This window comes from Rana temporaria, chromosome 4 (genome assembly GCF_905171775.1).
Source record: "Rana temporaria chromosome 4, aRanTem1.1, whole genome shotgun sequence".
Classification (NCBI taxonomy): Eukaryota; Metazoa; Chordata; class Amphibia; order Anura; family Ranidae; genus Rana; species Rana temporaria.
In genome coordinates this window covers 248839905-248867675 of record NC_053492.1, presented here as the reverse complement: position 1 = coordinate 248867675, position 27771 = coordinate 248839905, and the positions used below count along the sequence as shown (strand labels likewise).

Below are 27771 nucleotides of genomic sequence, written 5' to 3'. Positions count from 1 at the left end.
CTTTTTTTTTTTTTTTTTTAACTAGGTACCTAGTCCATGGCTCCATAACAGAGCATTCCCCAGGGGATAGCGGGGGAAGGGGGCACTCTTTTACCACCCGCCCGCAGTCCACCCCCACCCTGGCACAAACTGTGTCCAGGACTAACAATAAAAACTCTGTGGGAATCACAGGTGCTAACACCTGCTGCCACCACCAGCATGTGGGGAAGGACCCAGATACTGACTCCAATATTTACATATAGTGTGTATTATAATATGCACACCTGTCCATACAAATAGACAAAGGCTCCTAGAGCCCTATTCAGGGCCTCTCACCCACTTGCTGCGCTGACCAGGGGTAACCAGGGGACTCCCTCAGGAGGAGACTGCACAGCGCTGCCTGTGAGGAAAAGAACCGAACCGTGAGGTAACTTTTGCAGGGACCTGTGTTTAAACAGGAAAAGCCTCATAGGGCTGTTTTATTTAAGGATAAGACACAGATACAGCATAAAAAGCAAAACCATTACAGGTGTCACCAATCAGTCAGCGTCTGCTGAAGTATAATCATAAACATCTGTGCTCATCACAGGGCTTTTTACCACAGGAAAGCCCAATACAAAAAAAGAAAAAACACAGGCCAGATAACAGTCCCCTCAGGAAGGCCCCCTCCCCCCTGACAGCGGCAATGTTAGCAATGCAGCAAGGGAAAGGAGCAGGGAAGTAAGGGGAAGGGACCCCCGAACCCCAGGAATGCCCAGCTGTACCAACCCACCGAAGCAGGAGGGACTGTACTTACCCGTCCGAGCGAGGACTCGCTGACGCATTCCTGACAGACCTACAACCGCAATGGAGGTAGCTGTCGGCCCGGTCCACTGTGATTGAGGCAACACCACAGCTCAGTCATATGTGGACCTCGGAGCAAAGCTCACCGGCCACCTCAGGAGTCATGAGGTATGGCGTGGCAGACCAAGCCTCTTTGCAAAGGTGTGCCCACGCTTGCTGGTCGGACTGAGTAGACTACAAGGATCTATAATATCCAGCCTGTCTCTCAGCCAACAGTTGAAAGAAGATTCTTCAAGAAAAAGTAAAGTAAAATAAAATAAAATTTCTCCTCAGGGCGCTGGGCCCAAAGGGAGCCATACGTCCTTCTCCTTTGCTAGGCAGAACGAAACTGAGGCTGCAAGCTGCAGTGAGGAGGGTTATGTCTGGAGGGACCGCCCCCTGGGCGGGGCTGTTCAACTCTGTTAATGTAACATGTATTTAACTATTTAACATGTTTCTGCCTAGTCCTCTCCTGTAAACAGGGAACATAACCCACTTGTCAAGATTTAAGGAGCTGTGTCCGTCCATGGACGATAAGAGAAAAATGCTCTAGCAAAGCGCGGTGACGTACAACACGTACAACGCCACTATAAAGCGGAAGTTCCATTCGGATGGCGCCACCCTTGGGGCTGCTTTGCTGATTTTGTGTTAGTAAAAGTTTGGTGAGAGGCGATTCACGCTTTTCAGTCTTCGTGCTTTTCAGTCTGTTACACCGTCACGAATGTGCTATATGCATTACGAACGCTAGTTTTACCAGAACGAGCGCTCCCTTCTCATAACTTTCTTCTGAGCATGCATGTTAAGCCTACACACGACTGTTTTTCACGACGTGAAAAACGACAATGTGAAAAACGACGGGAAAAAAAGAGCATGTTCTAAATTTTTAATGCCCATTTTTCACATCATGAAAAATGCTCTGGAGCCCTCACACGATCGTTTTTAATGACATTAAATGAAAAACAGTCGTGTGTACGTGCATTAGACTAAACATAACATATAAAAACATGTAGGGATCCTGCCTTATAGTGGACGTTAACCTGATTCATTAAATTTGATCTTGGCACATACATCTGTAGTGTTTTATTATTTCTCTCCAAAGTCCTGTGTGTTTCTGCTGTTTCGTATCTCTGTTATCTGCATGATAACTTCTGACAAGTTCTCTGAGATGGGAGATATAAGCAGTTGGAAATGTGTGTTGTGGGAAGTTGAAAATAAATAGATTAGCAGAGAGCTTGTCTTGTCACAGCACAGCTCTGAAAGCACAGCACAGTACATTCGTTCTTCTGTGGAGTAGGGGTGTATGCTTTTCCTTTACAACCAGCTGTCTCCCAGTGTAAGCCAAGAATACACTCCTACAGCTGAATGAGGAAGTCAAAATTCTAATGTAAGAATTCTAAAGAATATAGAAAGGCAAAGACAGCAGATATGCATGTAAAACTTATGTAGGGAGATTTGTTTAATCTCTGTGTATCGGCTGTTCACTTCACTGGGTATATGTGAGGGTTTACATCCACTTTAAGCTGGCGTGTCCTTGGTTAAATCCAGTGGTGTTTTGCAGCTAGGCTATAGCCAGTCTGAGCTTTATTTTGTCTGTACTTGGCAAGTGTTTACTTCTGCCTGCTACTGTTGAGTTGCCTCAACAGTGTGTGAGTTATTTTTTATCCACCATAGACAATCGTTGAGATTTTGCTTGAGTGGTGAGTTGGGTTGATAAATGTATGGTTCAAACAGAAGGCACTTCCTTTCTGGGCTTCTGCCTAGTGAGGATGCTACTGTGAAAATTGTCTATCTCTTGAGCCTTACCCCATTTGGAGTGTGGGCAGTGCCCATGTAGGGACAGACAGCGAGTACTCACCAGTGTTCCCAGAGACAGGCTAAGGCTGTTGCTTAAAGCAAGTATGGAACCTAAGGCACCACTCCATCTTAAAAGCAACACTTTTGTGTCCACACAAACCCAATTAACTCCTTGGATTTTTTTTTACCAAGTTCTGTATCTCATTATGCTCTGTGCAATATGGATAACAGTTTCCTATTATACTTCTATCTTTAGCATTTCTGAGCCAGTGCCCTGGAGTTTTCATCCCATTGACACTTATCTGTATGTTTCACTTGAATCCTAGACCGCTTGACTCATACATAACTTATGCTTCTTTCTTGAGGCGATACTCCATTCTCCTGTGACATTACTGGTTGAGTGCCTGGGATTTTCTGTGCCATGAGTAGGGTGGGTGAGTGAGTGCCCAAGGGTGGGGTTATGGTTGATAGGGAAGCATCTTAAGTGTACAAGCTACTTCTCCAACCAGAGTTTTTGGCCATCTATATCATGTCACTTCAGCTTCCCAAATGGCTGGCTGCTTACACACTTAGTATTGTAGTCATTAGCAAAAGCACTATAGCCTCCCCTTGGTTAGCTTGACCGCACATCAGACACATGTACTGCAATTTATTCTTACACTGTCACGTCCTCTGGTGTGACCTATGTTCTGTGATACACCTTGCATGCATGCACCCCTTAACTGTATGGTGGAATAACTTCAGACCAGGCAATCATCTACTTTGCAAAGAAAGTTCAAATGTAGAGAGCTAGAGCAATTCATGACAGCATTATCACCACATTGAAACCTACTGCAAACAGTTTGTTAATGTTAAAGACAAAGGGCCCAAAATACAACCCTGGGAATTACAGACCAGTTAGTCTAACATCAATAGTATGTAAGCTCTTGGAGGGGATGATAAGGGACTATATACAGGATTTTTGTAATGAGAACAGTATCATTAGCAGTAATCAGCATTGATTCATGAAGAATTGTTCTTGCCAAACCAATATATTAACCTTCTATGAGGAGGTGATTTGCCATCTAGATAAAGGAAGGCCTGTAGATTATTATTATTATTATTAGATGTGGCGTATCTGAATTTTGTAAAAGCATTTGTCACAGTTCCCCATAAACGTTTACTGTACAAAATAAGTTCCGTTGGCATGGACCATAGGGTGAGTACATGGAATGAAAACTGGCTATAAGGGCGAATTTAGAGGGTGGCGATAAATGGGAAGTACTCAGAATAGTCAGTAGTGGGTAGTGGGGTCCCCCAGGGTTCTGTGCTGGGACCAATCCTGTTCAATTTGTTCATAAACTACCTGAAGGATGGGGTAAGCAGTGCAATCTCTGTATTTGCAAACGATACTAAGCTAAGCAGGGCAATAACTTCTCCACATGATGGGTAAACCTTGCAAAAAGATCTGAACAAGTTAATGGGGTGGGTAACTATGCAGAAATGAGGTTCAATGCAGAAAAATGTAAAATAATGCATTTGGGTGGCAAAAATTAGAATGCAATCGATACACTGGGGAGAGAACCTCTGGGGGAATCTAGGATGGAAAAGGACCTGGGGTCCTAGTAGATGATAAGCTCAGCAATAGCATGCAATGCCAAGCTGCTGCTAACAAAGCAAACCGAATATTGGCATGCATTAAAAAGGGGATTAACTCCAGAGATAAAAGGAAGGATGTACAGTACTGGAAATGGAGTGAGTACAAAGAAGGGCAACAAAGCTAATAAAGGGTCTGGAGGATATTAGTTATGGGGAAAGGTTGCGAGCCCTGAACTTATTCTCCCTGGAGAAGAGCCGCTTGAGAGGGGGGGATAGGATTTCAATTTACAAATAGCATACCGGTGACTCCACAATAGGGATAAAACTTTTTTGCGGAAGGGAGCTTAACAAGACATATGGCCACTCATTAAAATTAGAAGAAAATAAGTTTAACCTTAAACAACGTAGAGGCTTCTTTACTGTAAGAGTGGCAAGGATGTGGAATTCCCTTCCATAGGCGGTGGTCTCAGCAGGGGGCATTGATGGTTTCAAGAAACTATTAGATAAGCACCTGACCGACCACAACATACAGGGATATACAAGGTAATACTGACATATAATTACACACATAGGTTGGACTTGATGGACTTGTGTCTTTTTTCAACCTCACCTACTATGTAACTAGGTGAAGGTCTGTTATTAAGGGTGTTTTTGGGCACTGGCATTACACTCTGTAACTGGCGATATCTACAGCAATGGGAGGATGTCAGCAGCTAAATGCATATTGAGTAGCCTCATTTAAATACAGGCTTACAAGTTTTATTCCACTGAAATTCAGGTGAATATTATGCTGCTTTTTCACATGCAATACATCTAAAACATTGTTTGCTAAAAAAAAATCGGAATATATAGTTTTTCAGTCTGTAGCACTTATCTTCATTAACAACTATTCAAGAAAACGCTAAACATACAGAAACTACTTAATTACAGAGGTGTTCCAGTCTGTATTAAAAAAAATAAAAATTAAATGAAAGTCAGCAGTTACAAATACTGTAGCTGCTGACTTTTATTATAAGGACACTTGCCTGTCGAAGGATCCTGTGATGTTATCACCCCTAGTCGTCTTCGGGTGTGGGTGCCAGCATCTGTAGTAAGGCAAACAGGAAGTAAAGCCTTGCGGTTTCACAGCCTGTTTCCTACTACGCATGAGCGAGTCGTGTTCTGCAATCTGAATTGTCCTGTCATCTTCTAGGACCTCTGTGTGTCCTAGAAGGCAGCGGGGGGAAGGAGTAGGGGCCGGAGATGTCATAGCTTGCATGGAAGTGGAAGCGGGTACCTATCAAAACCAGGTACCCGCTCCCACCTTAAAAGTGCCAAATGTGGCAGTGGGTGTGCAAACAAGAGGAGCTTCCCCTTTTGGGTGGAGCTCCACTTTAACAACTACTGAAACCAATGCCAACCATTGTTTAATTACTCTCCCCAGCCCCATCGGTCTGTGTTTATCGGACAAACCGATCGTGTGTACAGGGCTTTAGTGTACTGTTAATAAAAGTGCACTTTCCTTTCAAAGCAATTATATAATCCCTAAGTGAAATGCCAGAGGCATGATGTGTAACTAACAGAGTAACAACTTGTCGCCAAAGGAGTCATGTTTTTTAGGTGGGTGGCGTGGCCAAAATAGGGCTATATAACTAGCAGCTAGTGTAATGTCATGTCGCCAAAAGCATTCTTGGGGACCCAGGGTTTGATGTTTTCAGAGTGGTGACATTTAGCCAGGCCCATTACCAGCAGCATGACATGTACTGCAAGTGTGCTATAGGATAAGGATGATCTGTCAAAGATATGATGCTAAGAGTGTGGATATTATTTTTCCTGTCAAAGGTTGCCAACATTGTTACATCATTTCTAGGGACAATTTTCTGTCGATACATTAATCTTAGTTAAATGTTTTGCACTTTTTTATGCAGAATCAAGAGTAACAACTTAAGACATTTGAAAGTTGAAATATAATCTCCAAATTCTGAGACTGTCCCTACCAAAAGACATGGCAAGAAATTTTGTTGATGATGCCCCAACAACTCAAAATGCAAACTAATCCGTGCTTATGGGAAGATTGAAACTAAACGTGTAACAGAAAAGCAGTTCATACTATATTGGATATCAAAATATAACACGCTCGAATTTAAAAAAATGGTGCTGTGCTAATCTAAAATAATAACAGTGCTAATAATCCAAGCAGTAAATAAACATATATACATATAAATAAACAATAGGTGAAAAGTAATAATTCCAAAAGAAATGTGAATAAGTCTCACATGAAAAGCAATGTGACATCCAAAACTCAAACTCTTCTTTTGTGCTTCTCTTCCAACTCCTATGTCACCACTTTGCCTAACATAGAGGCTTATCAAAGAGATTTGACCATCTAAAAAAAGAGTGATCACATTATGCAGGATGATCATAAATGCCAAAGATCCAGTATGCATAAGAATCCACCACTCCTTGCCAAGTTCATCTCCATAGATCACATGTATAGAAATGGGGGAAAAAAAGAACCTAGCACTCCAATAGTGTAAATCCAGTAAAGCTTTTATTGCGGTTAAAAACACTCACATGTAATGTTGTACACAAGTGCATATATATATACTGTATATATATATATATATATATATATATATATATATATATATATATATATATATATATATATATATATATATATAACCCGGGACGTGATCTATGCACTTTTGGTGATCTTGGCTTGCCAAATCTCTTTGGCAAGTCTCCATGTTTGGCAGAGTGGTGGAATAAAATTTGGGAGAAGAGCACAATGGAAGAGTTTAACTTTTGGATGTCACATTGTACTATAAGATTTTATGTGGGAGTTATTCACATTTCTTCTGGAACTATTAACTTTTCACATATTGATTATTTACACTGGATTATTTGCAGCACACCACCAGTTTTGAAGTTTGAGAATGTTACAACTGTCTATGTTTTACTATCTTAATTCATCCATTCCTTTTGGCTATAACAGCTCAATATGTTGTGCTCAATTGGTTGACTGTGTGTGTGAGTTATGTCAGTTTCTGAATGATCAATACCACCCATAGCCACAGTTCAAACTGCTTAATAGACATCTCATTAGATGTAATGAGTTGTACAAACCACCTGGATAAAGTTGAAAGAGGTTATAGCTGGTCCAGTATTAAATCTCAATATGGATAGGGCTGCAGTTTGGCAAGCAAGGTATCCTACATGTAGGGAGGCAGTGGCTTCCCTGTAATGGTACAGTGGCTTTGACAGCACCCATAAGGACTAAACTAGTGCAAGCTGCCAGAATGAATGGTGTAATGAAAATTAGAGCCATTCAGCAGGTGGACTCTGTTAACTGAGTGGAATTAAATGATATGGTTTCATGACTGGCTGGTGTGTTCCTTTACTCACATATGTAAGACTTTAAAACATCATGCCCACCACATAGTTGATATTCATTTCTTTTCTAGCAGGCAGAAGACCCAAATAGTAGATTTTTATTTTTGTTACTGTAATATATGGCATTTTCAACTCTGTAGGCATAATAAGGTGGTGATCTGGACTGGCTGTAGATATATCACTGATATACGTATGGTTATTTATGAAGCTAGCTTAGGCACATACTATATGCTAATCCCGGAGAGGTCAGCAGGAGATGTGCATCTGAGAATAACATCAAGCTAAGATAAATTGAATACATGAGATAGCTCATTCCTGAATATGTATTCACAGCTCCTTCCTCATCTCTGCTGCAAGATTATGTAAATACCACTGAAGCTTATAACACTGATGGCAGCAACAAATTAGATAAAATTATTTTTCACATTCAATACAACTTATCCAACTCAGCCAGCATATAAGCAGGGTGAAAACTGATGTGCTACATCTTTCTTTTTCTACTGACAACTCCATAAGCATTATTTCTCATGATAACCAAAATGACACATATACAGTATGTGCACAATGCATGTAAAGTTAAGAAGCTTTGCATCATATCGTAACAATTGTAGTCTTGATAGTGTAATACATTAACCATTATTTGGTATTATTTTAAGGATGACATATAATCCATTTTACATACATATTTGTGTTGCATATTTGGTTCCCGTTTCATATATACTCTCTCTCTCTCTCTCTCTCTCTCTCTCTCTCTCTCTCTATATATATATATATATATATATATATATATATTAAAAAGAAAATTTGCGTGATAAAGGTGAAAAAAAACGAATAGAAAAAAATCTGTGACAGATATCTTGCCGCTGGACACTATAACCCTGATATGGGGCACATAAAGTATTAATTTTTAAAAGATTGCAGCGCTGGGCGAAACATATAACTCTATATGTATAAATAGTGAATCCTAAATAATCAAAATAAGTGTGAATAAATGACTATAAACACAAAAAAAAATTATATTTGTGCTGAAATGAGTCCACACATGATTACTGCATTCCCAATAAACGTGCATAAAATATATGAAACAGAAAAAAAATGAAACAAAACAATGAAGCAAAAAACAATATAAAAAGTTAATATATACCCATATTTGCCGGCGTATAAGGCGTCCATGCGTATAAGACGACCCCCTAATTTTGCATTTTGGCTAAGATCCAGTGTAGTTCTGCTGTGCTGGTGATTGGTCAGAAGGTGCCCGGGGTACCCGACGGTCGGCCCTGGGGGGATCGTTCCTCTTCGGAGGGGCCCCCCCTTGCTGCTATTGGCCTTAGGCTTAGTCCCCGGGCAACGGGAAGCGATCGCCTACTTACTTCCCTTTGTGGGATGTGGAGTAGTCCCTAGGTGAACATGGTGTTTACACCTGACGCACCAAATACAGTTCGGCTGTCTGTTGTTGAGGAGAGGAGGGATGACGTTGGGCTGCACCATATCCAGAAGCGCGTAATCGAGGAACTGTTGGGAATGGCTCGTGAGAGTATTTTTTGCGTACAGTGCTTTCCTTCCACTGGTGTTTACGATGTCACCTTTTGGGAGAAAGCTGACTTGCAAACATGTTGGCTACGGCAGGCGGAGAAGGAGGGCGACCCTTTATTAGACGGCATAACTTTTCATTGCCGGGAAAGCAAGTTGCAGATACCGGTCATTGTCCACATGTACAACCCTTTCGTGAAGAACGAGGAGATTGTGGCCTTTTTGGCCATGTACTGTGATTCCGTTTCTGCTGGACAGGAACAAGCAAATATTTTTGGGACTTTCAACGGAAAACGTAAGTTTTGGGTCCAGCAGAAACGGGATCCAGATGGAATTGGAGGAGTAAGGCACCCACCCCAGACTTTTTCTATTGGGTCCAATCGTGGGTATCTTTGGTACCCAGGGCAGCCTACATTTTGCCGGCTGTGTTATTCCTTCGGACACACCAAGGAGGAGTGTGTAACTGGCGAGGTCTGCAGGAACTGCTTCAAACCTGGCCATAAGACCGCAGGCTGTGGGGAGGGCAGGAAATGCCATATTTGTGGTAGCCGGGAGCATCTTGCCCGGAATTGCCCGAAGGTGGCCCGGGGGAGTCAGCCAAGCCAGCAGTCGGGCCCACAGGGGAAAGACGCTGGAGGTGGAGAGTCACTGGAGAGTGGGGGAGGCAAAGCCTCCTACGCCGATGCAGTAAAGGGCAGTAACATCAGTGCCCCTCCCCCTGTGTGTGATCTAGCCCGTGCTGAGGATCTTCCTCGCGAGCCTCTAGATGCTGCCGTGGGGGACGCGCACTCCAGTGGGGCTGAGTGCGCGCCTGAGGCCCTGGCAGCGGAGGGTGAGCAGGAAAGGGAGGTAGTGGTGGCTGATGGGGGGGGGGGCAGGCCCGAGTGCTGAGTGTCCTGCGCAGGAGGCAATGGACCTCAGCCATGACTCGCTGAAGCGGAAAAAAGAAATATCTCCTTTGTCTCCCTCACAGGTCATCGAGGACTACAGCGATGTGGGCTCTCCGAAGGAGGACGTGGCGGCTGACTCAGACGACTCGGGCCAATCTTACATCAGTGCTGACAAAGTGGAACATCTGCAGGATGTGACCGGCTACCACAGACCAAAGGCCAGGAAAAAAACAGAGGTAAAAAAAGGGGGGGTGGTTCCTGTGAAGACCCGGAGTTCTAAGGCGAGTAAGAAAAAGAAGTGACGGTCAATTTTCTTTTTTGTCTTGGACCAGTGTGCTGTCTAAAACTTCCCTTAGATGAAATTAAGGATCTCTTCACTCAATGTTAGGAGTATAAGATCTGCATACAGGAGGGCAGCTATTTTCCAACTTTTTGCTGCCCTGCCCTGCGATATTTTGTGCTTGCAGGAGTGCAACTTGAGTGAGGAGCCCCGGGCTGCTGGTTGGACCCAGGGACCTGCTGTGTGGTCCCTGAATAATAGAAAGAGTGGCGGGGTGTGTGTGCTCTTTAAAAATAAAAACTTTAAGGTCCGAAGGGTTGTACATGTGGACCAGGGCCGGTGTCTGCTGGTTTTTTTTGAGTTTGGGGGTATTATTTTTCGTTTGTTTTGTATATATGGGGCTGCTGTGAAAAATGAAAGACTTGCTCTTTTTGAAAAGTTGAAATTTTTTTTGGGGGGGAGGGAACCTACTTTTTTGGTTGGGGATTTTAATTGTATTATTAGGGATGGGGATAGAGTGAGTAGTGGTGGGGTTGGTGGTGGTGGTAGCACAATGGACAAGTCGGGGAAGGAGCTTGGGGATATTGTTAGGACGTTTAATTTTATTGATGCTGGGTGTGATGGGGGGTCAACCTTTTTTAGTTCTGGTGGGAAGGTGTCCTCACGGATTGACTTTTGTTTTCTATCCAGGAACATGAAAAAAGAATTTTTTAAAATTGAGAAGATGCCTTTCACGGATCATGGTAGGATTGATTGTGGAGTAAGTATATGTGCTGAAGGTTTGTATGGGAAGGGGGTGTGGAAGTTGAATGTGGATGTGTTGGAGGATGTGAAAATAAGAGAAGAGTATGGTAGGTTTTTTTTGAGGTTGAAAGGTAGGAAGAATGATTTCGGAAGCATGGTTGAATGGTGGGAGTGGGTGAAAGTTAGGACAAAAGAGTTTTTTGTGAGGAAGGGGTGTGAGAGAGCGCGGAATGAAAGATTTATGTATGAAATGTGGCAAAAGAGGTTTGACTATTTGGAGGAAATGAGGGAGTTGGGAGAGGATGTGTCTGTGGAGATTGGAGAGGCGAGAGAGAAGTTGAATGAGTTTTTGGAGGCGAAAGGGAGAAAGATTGTGTTTCAGGCGAAAATGGAGGTGAAAGAGAAGGATGAAAGGTGTACTAAATTTTTCTTTAAGAAGGTGTTTGGAGGGAGGATGGAAATGAAGGATGTGGTGGATGAGAGTGGTGCGGTAGTGGTTGGAAATAAGGGTATAAGTGAGGTGGTGAGAAGTTTCTATTCTGAATTATATACGGCTGGTAAGATTGATGTGAGTGCGGAGAAAGAGGTTTTGGGTGAGGTTGAGGCGTGTTTAAGTATGGAGGATAGAGAGTTGTTGATGGCGGATGTAACGAAAGAGGAAGTGGAGAAATGTATGAGGAGTTTAAAAAAAGGGAAATCACCAGGTGGCGATGGGCTGCCGGTGGATTTTTATTGTGTTTTTTGGGAAGTGATTGGGGGGTGTGTTTTTGATGTATGTAAGGAGGTGTTGGCGAGTGGAAGTTTGTCTGAGTCTATGCGTGAGAGTGTTATTGTTTTGTTGCACAAAAAGGGAGATAGGAGTGATCTCAAAAATTGGAGGCCTATTTCACTTTTGAATGTAGACTACAAGATGATTGCGAAAGTTATGGCTGATAGAATGAGGGAGGTGATTGGGAAGATGGTGGGTGAAGAGCAAGTGTGTGCAGTGCCTGGAAGAAAGATTGCTGAGAGTTTGGTGAGTTTGAGGGATGCTTTGTGGTGGTGTAAGAGTAGGTGTCAGGGGGTGGCTGTGCTAGCAGTTGACTTTGAGAAAGCGTATGATCGGGTGGTGCATGATTTTATGTTTAAGGTATTGTCTAGGATGGGTGTGCCGGAGAGGATGATTGGGTGGATTAGGAGTTTGTATAAGGGTATGGTTAGTAGAGTGCTTGTGAATGGATGGTTAACAGGGGAGGTGCAGATTAAGGCGGGTGTGAGGCAGGGGTGTCCGTTGTCCCCTGTGTTGTTTGTTTGTGTGATTGAGCCTTTGTTGCGTATGTTGAAAAAGGATAAAATTGTGAGGGGTGTGGAAGTGCCTGGTGGGGGGGGTAAGTGTCTGAGTGTGATTGGGTATATGGACGACGTGACTGTATTATGTAGGAGTGTGGCAGGTTTAAGGAGGGTGAAATTGTTAGTGGATGTGTTCTGTATGGCTAGTGGTTTTAGGGTGAATATGGAGAAGAGCGAGTGTAAGGTGTTTGGAGTGTGGAGCGATGTGGCATCTTGTGGATGGAAAGAATGTGTTGGTGGTTTGAGGGTGCTTGGTGTAAAGTTTGGCTGTGATTTGTATGGTAGAGAAAGTTGGGAAGATGTGAGAGGGAAGCTGGAGAGGAAGATCCAGTTTTGGTCTTTAAGATCCATGTCTTTGGAGGGTAAAGCCCTAGTGGTTAAATCTGTGTTGTTGCCAATATTAATGTTTTTATTTTATGTTTTTCCAGCACCAGACAGGGTGTTAAAAAAAATTATCAAGTTATGTTTTACTTTTTTTTGGTCGTCCAAAATGGAGAAACTCAAAAGAGACAAAGTTGTGAAAGGTAAGTTGAATGGTGGGAAGGGGTTGGTGTGCATTGAGAGGTTTCTGGTTGTGAGGTATATAAGTATGTGTGTGAAGCTTGGTAAGTCTGAGAGTTTGGCAGGGTGTTTTCTGAGGTATGTGGGAGGTGGTGTGTTGAAGAGATATAAGTTGGTGGAGTGTGATTTGAGGAAGCCTGTGTGTTTTAACCCACCGTGGTTTTACGTGAGGATTGAGAGAGGTATTAGGAGGTATGGTTTGGAGAGTGTAAGTAAGGAAGCTTGGTGTGAATGTAAGAAAGTATTGAAGATGATGGACGGAAGGGAGGATTTGGAAATAATAGGTGGTTTGAGTGAGGCTAAGAGTGAAAGAGTGTGGCGGAATGTGTGTGTCAGTGATCTGACCAATAGGCAGAAGGATGTGGCTTGGATGATTGTGCATGGGTGTTTGCCGACAAGGGTGTTTCAGCGGAGAAGGAGGTTGGTAGACAGTGAGGTGTGTCCGAGGGAAGGGTGTATTGGGTGTGAGGATGTGGTTCATTTATTGTGGAGATGTGTGTTTGCAAAAAAAGTGTGGAGGAAAATGGGTGGTTTAATTAAAGGTTTGACTGGAGTGGAAGATTTAACGTATGAGATGGTTGTGTATGGATTGTGTGATTTAGGGGATGAAAAAATGAGGTTGTTTTGGTTGTTGGTTAACTGTGTGAAGGAGTGTTTGTGGGATGTTAGGAACATTTTAGTTTTTAGGAGTGAAGTGGTAAGTGTGAAGGAGTGTGCCGCCATGATCCGTGGAAGGCTATACTTCTATGGGCTGTGTGACGTTAAGCAGCTTGGGTTGCCGAGAGCACAGGAAACCTGGTGCTTTAGGCAGTGGAAATATTGGGTGTAAGTTGTGTTCAGGGTTATGGTTTTTGGTTTTTGATGTATCTAACTTTTTCATTTTTGTCTTTCAGGGTGAGTGCAGACGGTGGTGAAGGGAAAGTGTGGAGCAAGTGTTGAGGAGTGTTTTTTGTTTGTGTAGGGATAGGGTTGAGGGATAGAATATTGTAGGGGTAGTTTTTTATTGTACTATTTTTGATGGGTGGAAGGGGTTTTCTGTAAATATTTTCTTGTTTTTTTGCCTTTTTTATTGTTGGATATTTTGTTGATATATGCTTTGTTTGTTGTTTGCCTTTGGGGTTTTGTGGGAGGGTTTTGAGGGAGGGTTTCGTGGGAGGAATGTGGGTGTTATATGTAAATATGTGTCAAAAACTTTTTGTACTATGTAAATATTGTATTTTGTATTGTGAAATGTTTGTCAAAAGTTTTTTTTGTATTTCTTGTTTTTATTCTTGTACAGTATGTACAATACGTTGTTGTACATATTTTTTGTTGTTTTTGTCAATGTTTACTATGTATTTTATTTATGAAATTTTAAATAAAAGAATTAAAAAAAAAAAAAAAAAAAAAAAAAAAAGTAGGGATTCAGACACCGCATCCCAGTTTACGTTGAATAGACAGAAAAGGGCAAGAGGTCACAGGCCTCTGGATTTTAACGGTGTCCAATAATGAATGACCAAATAAACGATCATTACAAACATGTAAAAAAAATGTAAATGTATTTATTACAAAAAAAAATGTTCAATGTAAAAACATATTCAGAAAGTCTACTTAATCCTAAACAGGTAAATATGAAGCCAATACTCTTGACATGTTTCGCTTGACACGTTTCAGATGGAGCTTCTTCAGGAGATGATTAAATGGCATTTTTTTATGTACTAAAAGTAAAAAAAGAATATGAGTACTCATGTAAATGCTGAAAAAGCATATATATATATATATATATATATATATATATATATATATATATATTTTGACAGAAAGTCAGGTAAATCTGTGGGTGTTGTCACAGTCGGGACATACATTTCTGCCTTGTTAGACAATACACCAATCATTATTAGGCGTCGGCTGCCAAAAATAGCCAGGAAGGCTAAGGGCCGTTGGAAAACTGCAGCTGTTCAGAGTGATGCAATTAAAGGCCTCTATAAAGTAGCCCAGAGGATAACCACTAATGAGCTGCATGCTGAGCCTTTCTGTGTGAAAAGCCCAGTGCTGAAGGTCTCCTGGAGAGGTGAGGAGACCATTTATTTTTCTGTGTGATAAAAATCAAAAGACTATTGTTTGTGCTATATGAGCAGCACTGTCTATCCAGCGGTAGGCTGTGTTAGACTTCATAGATAGGTTCCTGTGTGGAAGGTAGACGGCCAACGTGGCTAGGATTTATTTTATGTTTGGTTTTTGTTTATGCTGTTTGGATGCTTGCAATTGTTTTCCAGCAAGATGGAAAAATAAACCTGAAACTTTGTTTTCAACCGTCTTTGACTGCCAGTCTGTATAAATTCAGTGTGTGGTGAACCCATCCAAGGGGTCACACACCCCGCTACCGAGCTAACCCCTCACAATATATATATATATATATATATATATATATATATATATATATATATATATATATATATATATATATATATATATATATATATATATATATATAAAAATTCAATAGCAAATAACTTAACAAAAAACAGATCAATCAAGAAAAAGGACATAGATATCAATTATTACAAATATAGCAAATTACAATAAATGAAAACCATGATCAGAGTCTTACCAGGTAGCAAAAATAGAGAAAATTTGTGTTACACAGGAATGGCAGAGAATGGCGGCTGCAAATGCCGATTTTAACTCATCCCAGACGCCACATCACCACATGGCAGACGCTTTCAGAGAAGGGATGCGTGGCGATCGACGTTCCGCCAGCCCAATGGGAAGGGTAATGGACAGAGCTGCAGACAGGAAGAGGCTGCAAGCGCCATATTTGTAAATCCCATATGCCAGTACCACGCCGTGGAGGTTAGTGCAGCCCTCACCGGAATTCCTAAACCTGGCTCACAGGGGGACCATCCGACTCTCTTTTTAGCCTTCTGGTCAGAGAAAAAAATAAAAGTTTTGGGGTGGGAGAAATACAATCAATACTGAGGGACAAGGGGTAAGGTGGGACCTGTGAGGAGGAGCCGCTCATCTCTCATGAATTGCCATCCTGGAAAGTGAGGTGAGAAATACTGCTTAGTGTATGATGTTAGGGTTCTAAAGAAAAACAGTATACAGAAAAAAATGTAAGCCTGTCACTGTTGACTCCTTTCTAAAATACTCAATTAAAATACTCCTGCAAAAGCTATTTATGTGTTATCAGTTGTTTTTAAAAGACTGACATGCTATTGATAAGCCACAAAAAAAATATTACCTTCACAATACGTCCTTACTTTGGATTCATCAGGTTTTTGAAGCTTAGCTAGACAACAAAGAATTTAAGTAGCTTGGTCCCTCATACTTTCAGAACAGCTGGACATTTTCAGTTATGGTGAAGTCAAGATTCATGAGTACATGTAGAATTTAGAGGTCTAAAAAGAGAGAAGAACATAGAAAAATGTATTAAACATCATTAATGTATTGGAGTAAATCATCAGGCATTAAGTAAATGGATGATTAGAACTTATAGCCTGAATAACTCACACTTGCTATTTCTTACAATATAAAACCAATCCAGAAATTGCCTCACACCTTGCTGATGTTCCTCCACAGCCTAAGTTGAGAATATGGTTGGCCTACACTAATGGTTAAGAACCTCTCTTCTGGACTCATTCATGGTAGTTTCACTCACTCTTATTCACCAAAAAAATGAATAGTAATATTTGTTAACATATATACATTTAACAGCGCTGATTAATGAATTATTAAGTGAAAAATATAACAGTCACATTTAAACAGTGCATAAAATAAATGAAAGTCCAAAGGTGACATAAGAGTATTGAGTCTTCTTATCCACGTGAAAAAGATTGTGGGTAAATAAACAATAGTGCTTCGCTGTGACTCCACACCACTTGGTAATGTGCTCCCACCACCAAGTGCACTGCACGCTCACCTCCTTGTAAGACCCTGCAGGGGGTAAAAAACGCCTTGCACACTGTGCAAATCTACTTTAGGGATGGCTCCACACTGATCCTGATAGGCTATGTGAGGGTATAACTCATTCTGCGCCCAATGCAGTATCCTCCCAATGTAGCTGCTTCAAAGTGGGCTCCACATTAGTCTCCAGCAAATCAAAATAACATGAAAAAGACAAAAAAGCCTCTAATGGTGCAGAATCCTCAGCGTTAAATGACCAGAACCTCACCACCCCAGCTAGTATTAAATTCATATTTATTTAAAAGCAATAAGCATAGATAAAAATCCAAACAGGTCTCACTTGTAGCGAACAAGGTTCCACCGCCATGCTCCACCTTTACTAGTTATGCCACCTACCTCGTGGCTTCAACAATAATATTTGTTAGACAAACTTTTCAAGCCTACAGATATACCAGAAGAAGACTGTAGAAAATTTGTAGAAATAAGCAATAATATATACATATACAGTATATTGCAAAGGATGTATGTGCATTATATTGGGTATTTTCAGTATTGCCAAAGGAGGATAAGTAAAATATGACTATGGTATGTAGAAGTTGTTAAAAAAAATGTGATATACTTATGATATGGTACTTAATTCCTTAAAATAATTGCATTATTTAACCACTTGCATTATTTAACCAAAATACGTCTACAGAGCGGTCAAGTTATTCTGAGAGGACGTCTGTGGACGTCCTCCCAGAATCTTGCTCCCGCACGCCCCCTGACGTAGTGATCACTTGCAAACAAACTGGCGACATGTGATGATGCCGGTTCCTCTCTCCCCTCTCTGTACCGATCGGTACAGTGTGAGAGGAGAGGGGGAGGGATCGGGTGGCAGCTGCAGTGCTGTGGGCTGGATCTGTGACAATTGCAGTCACAGATCCAGCCATCCACCCCTCCATGCTCAGCCATCCCTGTGCAATACCCTGTGCAATACTCTGCAATACCCTGTGCAATACTCTGCAATACCCTGTGTAATACTCTGCAATACCCTGTGCAATACTCTGCAATACCCTGTGCAATAATGTGTGCAATACTCTGCAATACCCTGTGCAATACACCACAATACCCTGTGCAATACACCACAATACCCTGTGCAATACTCCGCAATACCCTGTGCAATACACCGCAATACCCTGTGAAATTCCTTATGATAGGAATAAAAGTGATCAAAAATGTATTTTTGGGGAAAAAAGTGTCAAACTAAAATAAATTAAGTAAAATGAACAATAATTTTTTTTCCTTTTTCATTTATTGCACATTCCCTGTGCAATACTCTGCAATACCCTGTGCAATACTCTGCAATACCCCGTGCAATATTCTGCAATACCCTGTGCAATACTCTGCAATACCCTGTGCAATACACCGCAATACCCTGTGCAATACACCGCAATACCCTGTGCAATACTCTGCAATACCCTGTGCAATACTCTGCAATGCCTTGTGCAATACTCCGCAATACCCTGTGCAATACTCCACAATACCCTGTGCAATACACCGCAATACCCTGTGCAATACTCTGCAATACCCTGTGCAATACTCTGCAATACCCCAATACCCTGTGCAATACTCCGCAATACCCTGTGCAATACTCTGCAATACTCCGCTATACCCTGCAATACTCTAATACCCCGCAATACGCCCCCCCTCCCGCTACCCTCCGGTGTTTCTACCGACTCACCGCTACGATCGAAGCCAGGATCATTTTTTTTTATTTCAGGCTTCCCAGCCTAGAGGTGAGATGTGGGGTCTTATTGACCCCACATCTCACTGTAAAAAGGACCTGTCATGCTATATTCCTATTACAAGGGATGTTTAAATTCCTTATAATAGGAATAGAAGTGATCAAAAAATTATTTTTTAGGGCTGTTACTGAAAAAAAAATTCTGTTCGATTAATCGTTTTTTTTTATCGATTAATCGACTAATTTCGATTAATTATAACGCACACACATTTAGATCCAACTACTTTTAGCTGATCTCCTTGCAGGCCGATTCCCAGTGCAGCTACCAACAACTGGAAAATGGATAGCGGGATACACAAAACACACAAAGGCAGAGCTCGATGGGAATAGCATTAAAACTTGTATAGTCTTTAAGTAGGTAAACAAATAAATATTGCACTGGAGATAAAATCGATGTAGCTACATAAACTGTAAAAATGGTGCGAGTAATACCAAACGGTACCAAAAGCAGACATTAAAACATGTAGCCAAGTATGATACTGGCATAAAAATGTGTACAACGATACCACTGCTGAATCCAGATGAGGAGAGGTTAACATTAGTCCGTTGGCATGTAGATTTCCCATGAAGGGAACTATCACAACTCCCAGTAGATGGTTGTAGAATCCCAGGTTGATAGAGGGAAGTGATAGAGGGAAGTGTAACAGCCCTTGCGTGTGGCAGATAGTAAGGTCCCGCCGGCATGCAGATATGAAGGCACAGCAAAGGAGCCCTTCAGATGGACACGGCAAGCCCCTCCGGTGTCCGTGACGTTACTGGATCTCCGACGGAACTCCCTGAAGGCCCAGAAGCCGGCGGAGAGGTGAGTACCAATCAAAAGAATTTTAATCGAACAAAAATATTTTGATCAATCAAAAAAATTAAAGATTAATCGATTAATTAAAAGTTAATTTGCACAGCCCTAGTATTTTTGGGGAAAAAAGTGTCAAACTAAAATAAATAAAGTAAAATGAACAATACATTTTTATTTTATTTTTAAAGTGCCCCTGATTCCATCTGCTCGCATGCAGAAGCGAACGTATACGTAATTCCCGCCGAAATGTGGAAGTGTGGATGTGGATGTGTTCAAGCTACACATGTGAGGTATCTCTGCGAACGTTAGAGTGAGAGCAATGATTTTGGCCCTCCTCCGTAACTCAAAACATGTAACCAGTAAAAATATTTAAAGCGTTGCCTATGGGGATTTTTAAGTAGCGAAGTTTGGCGCTATTCCATGAGCGTGTGCAATTTTGAAGGGTGACATGTTGGGTATCTATTTACTTGGCGTAACTTCATATTATGCAAAAACATTGGGCTAACTTTACTGTTTTTTTTTATTTTTTTAAGCACAAAACTATTTTTTTAACGCGTTCGAAAAATTGCTGCGCAAATATCGTGCGAGAAAATTTTTTAAAAAAGTAATGACCGCCATTGTATTCTCTAGGGTCTTTGCTAAAAAAAGCATATATAATGTTTTGGGGTTCTATGTAATTTTCTAGCAAATAAATGATGATTTTTACATGTAGGAGAGAAATGTCAGAATTGGCTTGGGTGCTCCAGAACGCCTGAAGGTGCTCCCTGCATGTCGGGCCTCTGTATGTGGCCATGCTGTGTAAAAGTCTCACACATGTGCTATCACCATACTCGGGAATAATAGCAAAATGTGTTTTGGGGTGTAATTTGTGGTATGCATATGCTGTGTGTGAAAAATAACCCGCTAATATGAAAATGTTGTGAAGAAAAAAATAAAAAATAAAAAACAATCTTGATTTTGCAAAGAATTGTGAGAAAAAAACCGACAACTTAAAAAAAACTCACCATGCCTCTTTCTAAATACATTGGAATGTCTTCTTTCCAAAAATGGGTCATTTGGGGGGTATTTGTACTTTTCTGGCATGTTAGGGTCTCAAGAAATGAGAGGCTGTCAGTACTTCAGGTGTGATCAATTTTCAGATATTGGCACCATAGCTTGGACTCTATAACTTTCACAAAGACCAAATAGTATTCACCAATTTGTACTTTTTTTTACCATAGATATGTAGCAGTATAAATTTTGGCCAAAATTTATGAAGAAAAATTAAAAAATTTCTAAATTTTATAACAGAAACGAGAAAAATATATATATTTTTTTACAGAATTTTCAGTCTTTTTTCTTTTATAGCGCAAAAAATAAAAAACCCAACAGTGATTAAATACCACCAAAAGAAAGCTCTATTTGTGTGGATAAAAAGGACAACAAATTCATATGGGTACAGTGTTGTATGACTGAGTAATTGTCATTCAAATTGTGAGAGCACCGAAAGCTGAAAATTACTGTAATCTTGGTTAGGAAGGGGGTTTAAGTGCCCAGTGGTCAACAGGTTAATAACAATTAGAACCCAAATGTATTTGTTGCCATTATCACAGAATAGTACATGGCTTTATGTTTAAAAGAACAACCTGCATACCTACATTGTTTAACATTACTTTATGTAGTGATGTCCGTTAATTTCATGTTAAAATATGTCCTCCAAGTTTATCCTCATCAAGAAAACCTTGAGTGTGTTTCATCACAAGATACTGTAACCTTGAGAAAAACATTAAACTGCTTGTAACTCCGGCACTAACGTCATATTGTAAAATCACTGAGCTATTGATTCACTAGACTCCCTGTCAGCAATATGTAAAATTAGTTTCAGCTTTGAAACGTTTACCATTGAGAAGATAAAAAGAACATTTATGCTCAGGAACCCAGGGAAATAAAAATAGTACAAAATAATAAAAAACACTTATCAAAATATAGTATTATGAAATACATGCTCTGACATCTAATTATGAAAAATCAAATATGACTCAGCAAATTTGTAGCTATATCCAGATGCAGTGGACCTTATATAATGACAAATATGTCCTCATTCAGCACGGGGACATTCCATGTTGGCAACAAGTAAAAATCTTTGACTTGGCCTGGGGCAGATTAATGCTTCAAAATGACTTTGAAATGTTTACTACATACTCTGTAAGCTAAGGACATTTAATTTCAAATATCCTCTAACAATTGTAAAAAAATATATATATTTTATTTTGGTAAAAGGCAAATGCTTGGCTCCAGAGATCAAACCAGAGATCTGGTCCACCGGCATAGTGGACACTTGCTTTGCTATCATACTGCAGAGGAAATCAATCTTTTGCAGAAACTAGAAGTGAGCATTAAGCAGAAGATGGTTGAGATGTTGTTTACTTCTCTCCAGCAGTGCTTGAGATTACATAGAGTAGGTCTTGTTACATTTGATGTCTGTGCTCCACTGGCTTTTACTTTGCCCACAATTTTTTGTTCACTTAAGGTGATCTACTTACCAAAACCATTTGCCAAGATAAAAAAGAAAGAGGACTCAACCTTCTTTATCATACGGTGTATTGGATATCGTAACCTAAGTTATTTTATTTGCAACGTAAAGCTCTGCAGCTGTTTTTGGGTTAAATACAGGAAATTATATCAACACTTCTGAAAAAAGTAATTACCCACACAACAATAACATATCAAAAATAACAATCTTTATTATAAATACTTAAAAACACTTAAAAGAAGATTGCACCTCTCAACATGACACATCAGAGGTAATGACAACACTACACCCAACATCAGCACTGTAAGGGAAATAACATTCCCCCCAATCCATCTAGACTCCAGTCCATCTGATGGTATGTGAAAATTAGAAAAAAATGGAGGGTATGAAAGTTAGAGGAGACGTGAGACCCATGGGCATAATTTATGCTTATTCAGTTCTGTCCACCCTTAAAGTTCCCTGCATTCTCCCCGGAAGTTTCCTAGGTCTCCTTCCATACTGCCCAGTTTGCTTTTCCCTTCTTGCTCTTCCTTGACTTTTTCTTTCTCTCTTCCTGATGCTGCGTACACACGACCGTTATTCATGTCATTGAAAAAAACAACGTTTTTCTCAACGTGATTCCTCTCAAGCCTGCCTTGCATACACACGTTCGTGAAAAAAAATGCTTGAGCAAAGTGCGGTGATGTACAACACATACGGCGGCACTATAAAGGGGAAGTTCCATTCGAATTGGCGCCACCCTTTGGGCTGCTTGTGCTAATTTCCCCGTCTCATAACTTGCTTCTGAGCATGTGCATCCCCCCCTAGTTAAAGCGTACACACGACCGTTTTTTACGACGTGAAAAACGACAAGAAAAAATAGAGCAGGTTCTAAATTTTTAACGCCCATTTTTCTCGTTGAGAAACATGCTCTGGAGCCTACACACGACCGTTTTTCACGACCAATTAAAAAAATTGCATTTTTCTCATATTGAAAAACATTGGGCCAGATCCACAAAAACCTGGCGTAACTTAAAAAATCCCATTTAAGTTACACTGCCTTAAAGTTTCTACCTAAGTGCCCGATCCACAAAGCACTTATCTAGAAATTTCAGGCTGTGTAACTAAAATTCCGCCGGCGCAAGGCGTTCCTATTCAAATGGGGCGAGTCCCATTTAAATGAGGCGCGCTCCCGCGCCGGCCGTACTGCGCATGCGCGAATTTATGTTACGCCGAGTTTTGAGGATCGCGACGGCTTAAAAAAGTTGCGTCGGGAAAAAAAAAAAAATGACAGCGTCGCTCGGCATGCATTCCTGAGGGAGAACTCCATGCCAATTTTCAAAGAAAAAAACGGCATGGGTTCACCCCCCAGGAGCATACCAGGCCCTTAGGTCTGGTATGGGTTGTAAGGAGACCCCCCTATGCCGAAAAATCGACGTAGGGGGTCCCCCTACAATCCATACCAGACCCGTATCCAAAGCACGCTACCCGGCCGGTCAGGAAGGGAGTGGGGACGAGCGAGCGCCCCCCCCCTCCTGAGCCGTGCCAGGCCGCATGCCCTCAACATGGGGGGGTTGGGTGCTCTGGGGCAGGGGGGCGCACTGCGGGCCCCCCCACCTCAGAGCACCCTGTCCCCATGTTGATGAGGACAGGACCTCTTCCCGACAACCCTTGCCATTGGTTGTCGGGGTCTGCGGGCGGGGGCTTATCGGAATCTGGGAGTCCCCTCAAATAAGGGGGCCCCCAGATACCGGCCCCCCACCCTAAGTGAATGGATATGGGGTACATCATACCCCTATCCATTCACCTGTAGGCAAAAAGTTAAAGTTAGTAAACACACAACACAAGGCTTTTTAAAATAATTTATTATTCTGCTCCGGATGCCCCCCCTGTCTTCTTTATTAGCTCTATTAGCAGGGGGGGCTTCTTCTTCCACTCTCCGGGGGTCTTCTCCGCTCTCCGGGGGGGGTTTCTTCTTCCGCTCTCCGGGGGGGGCTTCTCCGGACTCCGGGGGGCTTCTTCCATCTTCTCCCCTCTTCCGCTGTTGACTCGGCGAACCCCGGTTCTTCTGCAGATGTCCGGTGCCTTCTTCTTCAGCGCTGGCTGCCTGCTATCTGTGTGTGTTAGCTCAATTTCTAACAGGCAGCCGGCGCGGTCTTCTGTGACGTCAGGGTCTTCTCTTCCCTTCTTCCGATGTTGCCTCGTCGCCTCTTGTCGCTGTAATGACGGAAGCGCGCCTTGCATCCCATTTATATAGGCATCACCGTCCCATCATGCTCCGGCAGGTACCCACGTGGTGGGTGCACGTGGGTGCTCTCCTGACGACGCAATTAGCGAAACGCGTAGAGGCTGTTTGGACACGCACATAGAGGGTGCAGCACACCAGCGCGCCCGGACCCTTGTAGCAATACATGCGGAGCACAGCGGGGCAAGCACACCTCTTAGGACGCCATTTAAATGCTGGTCAGCGGCTTTTAACGGTTGACACTGCCAAAGACACTCAGTGCCGGTCAGAGGCACTTTATATTGTAAGTGTTATATTTTTTTACCTTTTTTAAATAAATACATATTTTAATATACTACACCATGATGAGCCCCTTGTTTTTGAGGAATTGATGACACCTTGTAAAAGGGAAAAGGAGGCAACACCCACTGACGGACAAAGAAAAGACACCACTTTGGAGCCTAATAATATCTGGGGTCTGGTGAGTGTTGATTTTAACCATTGGTGATGGTGGCACATCTTTGTCGGGTGGAAGAGATAGCGGCACTTTCCTCTACACAGTACTACCAACATTGAACCTTGTGTTTGCTGGAACCTATTGTATAAGCGCAAGATTGCCTGCCATTTGGACTATTTTTAAGTGCAGTCAGCACATTGCACATTTGTATGGTTGTTTGATAATTATTTTACTTTTTTGATATTTATTTTGTTCCAATATCGGTTATTGGACAACTCACGGTGCAGTTGGCATACTGCATATTGTAGTTTTATACACATATATACACAATATTTTTTGTAATATCTTTCGTATTGTTTTCACTATTTGGTTGGTCAGTAGTAGCAACAGCCATTTTTCTCATAGAAGCACTGTGGCATATGGATTGTATGCTGACACACTGATCTAGATATACGATTCAAGTTTGAAATCACTGTGTCACATTTGTATGACTCATATATTTCTCATATTTTTTTATATATTGTTTGTATCCAGGTTATTCACATTTAAGATTGGGTACATTGTGGCCCTGATATTTCACTTATGTCCATACTCCCAGAGATTTAATACCTCTGGATAATTAGATCAGCGCAGTAACACTTTTCTTCCTCATGCACTATTGACCCCCACTAAGGGCACACAGTACTGCAGCAGATCACGGTTCACATTTATTTATTTATTTATTTTCTTTTGCGCCGGTGACATTCACAACCAAGAAGAAGCCCCCCCTGCTAATAGAGCTAATAAAGAAGACAGGGGGGGCATCCGGAGCAGAATTATAAATTATTTTAAAAAGCCTTGTGTTGTGTGTTTACTAACTTTAACTTTTTGCCTACAGGTGAATGGATAGGGGTACGATGTACCCCATATCCATTCACTTAGGGTGGGGGGCCGGTATCTGGGGGCCCCCTTATTTGAGGGGACTCCCAGATTCCGATAAGCCCCCGCACGCAGACCCCGACAACCAATGGCAAGGGTTGTCGGGAAGAGGTCCTGTCCTCATCAACATGGGGACAGGGTGCTCTGAGGTGGGGGGGCCCGCAGTGCGCCCCCCTGCCCCAGAGCACCCAACCCCCCCATGTTGAGGGCATGCGGCCTGGCACGGCTCAGGAGGGGGGGGCGCTCGCTCGTCCCCACTCCCTTCCTGACCGGCCGGGTAGCGTGCTTTGGATACAGGTCTGGTATGGATTGTAGGGGGACCCCCTACGTCGATTTTTCGGCGTAGGGGGGTCCCCTTACAACCCATACCAGACCTAAGGGCCTGGTATGCTCCTGGGGGGGAACCCATGCCGGTTTTGTTTTTACAAATTGCCGTGGAGTTCTCCCTCGGGAATGCATACCAAATGCCGTCGCTGGAATGGGCTTTTACATGGTGTGACTAGTTTACACTTTGTAACATCAGCCCTAGTTTTACACTTAATAAAAAATAACACTTACGGCGAAAAAACGAAGCTGGAAAGCTTTGTGGATCGCCTTAAGTGCTAATTTGCATACTAGAAACGGCATTTCGACTCGAAATGCCCCCAGCGGCGGATGCGGTACTGCATCCTAAGATTCGGCAGTGTAATTCAATTACACATGCCTGATCTTCTGCCTAACTTTGGAAAAAGCCTTTTGAGGATCGTTTCCAAAGTTAGACACAGACTGAACAGCAGTTAAGTCTGCGTATCTCTTTTGAGGATCTGGCCCATTGTGTGTACGCGACATAACTGTTTATTGTGCTGATTATTGGCCTTTTCTCGTATAGATGCTTTGCTCTTTCCAGTGCTTTGATAGATTGAAAAGTTATAATATTCTAAGTTTGCAGATCTCCTATCTACATATTGGGGCATTGTTCATATAAAATACTAAGCCATTTGAAGAATCTCTATTGTCATCATATCCAAAGTCATTGGCAGCTACCCTTCTTTAAATGTTTTGTATTTCTCTACATGCTTTTCAATGCTGGAATGAAGCCATAAAGTTTATGCACTGGACCGCGAAATGTGTTATGCCCTGTACACACGATCGGTTCATCCGATGACAATGGTCTGATTGATTTTTTCATCAGATATCCGATGAAGCTGACTTTCATCAGTCGTACTTACACACAATCAGTTGAAAAAACGATCGTGTCAGAACGCGGTGACGTAAAACACAACGACGTGCTGAGAAAAATGATGTTCAATGCTTCCAAGCATGCGTCGACTTGATTCTGAGCATGCGTGGATTTTTAACCGATGGACGTGCCCACAGACGATCGTTTTTTTTCTATTGTTTTTTTAACCATCAGATAATTTAAAAAAAAGATCCTAGTTTTTTTCACCGATGGATAACAAACCGATGGGTCCCACACACAATCGGTTCGTCTGATAAAAACGGTCCATCAGACCGTTTTCATCAGACGAACCGATCGTGTGTATGCGGCATTAGGTCTTGTATATTTTCTCATGGAGAAAAAATGGAAAACTCCTCCTGAACCTGATTGGGTATTTTAAGTCAAACCAAGTTAGAGTGAAAATGACTTCATTAGTAAAGCACTAAACAATTTATTTGATGCATACACATAGTTCAGCGATTCTAATGAAGGGAGTAGTGCTTCTCTTAAAAGGTAAAAAACTCAGGTCTATATATAATGTGTAGAATTTTTGCTACATATACAAATATACAGGCTATATAACCAGCAAATGCTTAGGCACTAAACAATGCGCTAGTATTTACATAATTCCATAAAGCTATAAACAGATACAGTACATTTATTATATACATGTCATGAAAATAAAAACTTTATAATTAGTACATTTAGTACATGTGCAGTCCACCCCAACAAAGTAAACTTTGTGCCTGCTCTTCACAGTGCCTGATGAAGTGATAGCATTACCTTGTCATACATTGGATGTTTTACACAGATGTGCTTAACATTATAAGTCCATAAGTTGAGTATAGCTGTTTAAGTCAGCTACCCCCGTTATCTTCTTTTTTTCTTGGTTATTATTTTTAGTTTCAATATTTTCAGATTTTTCAAATTCAATAATATTTTTAGACATACTCTGATTTTCCTCTTTTTCTGCACTTTTTCTTGTAGAACATTCTATTATTACTTGTTTATTGCTGTTTCTGAGTGCATGTACTAATTTTAAAGTTTTTCATTTGATTTCATTTCCATTTTCATAAAAAATGTACTGTGTTTATATATAGAATTATGGAATGATGTGGACACTAGCGCATTGTTCAT

At 41.5% G+C, this 27771-nt stretch overlaps 1 protein-coding gene across 3 annotated transcripts in view; it reads right to left on the bottom strand.

Moving 5' to 3' along the window:
• The window catches only part of FUT9 (fucosyltransferase 9), a 285138-nt gene that overhangs the window by 74308 nt on the left and 183059 nt on the right, over positions 1-27771 (bottom strand). For all 3 annotated transcript variants that reach the window (XM_040350122.1, XM_040350123.1, XM_040350121.1), the window contains exon 2: positions 16106-16262. The gene's annotated coding sequence lies outside the window, so the exon portion shown is untranslated. The remainder of the gene's footprint in view (positions 1-16105; positions 16263-27771) is intronic.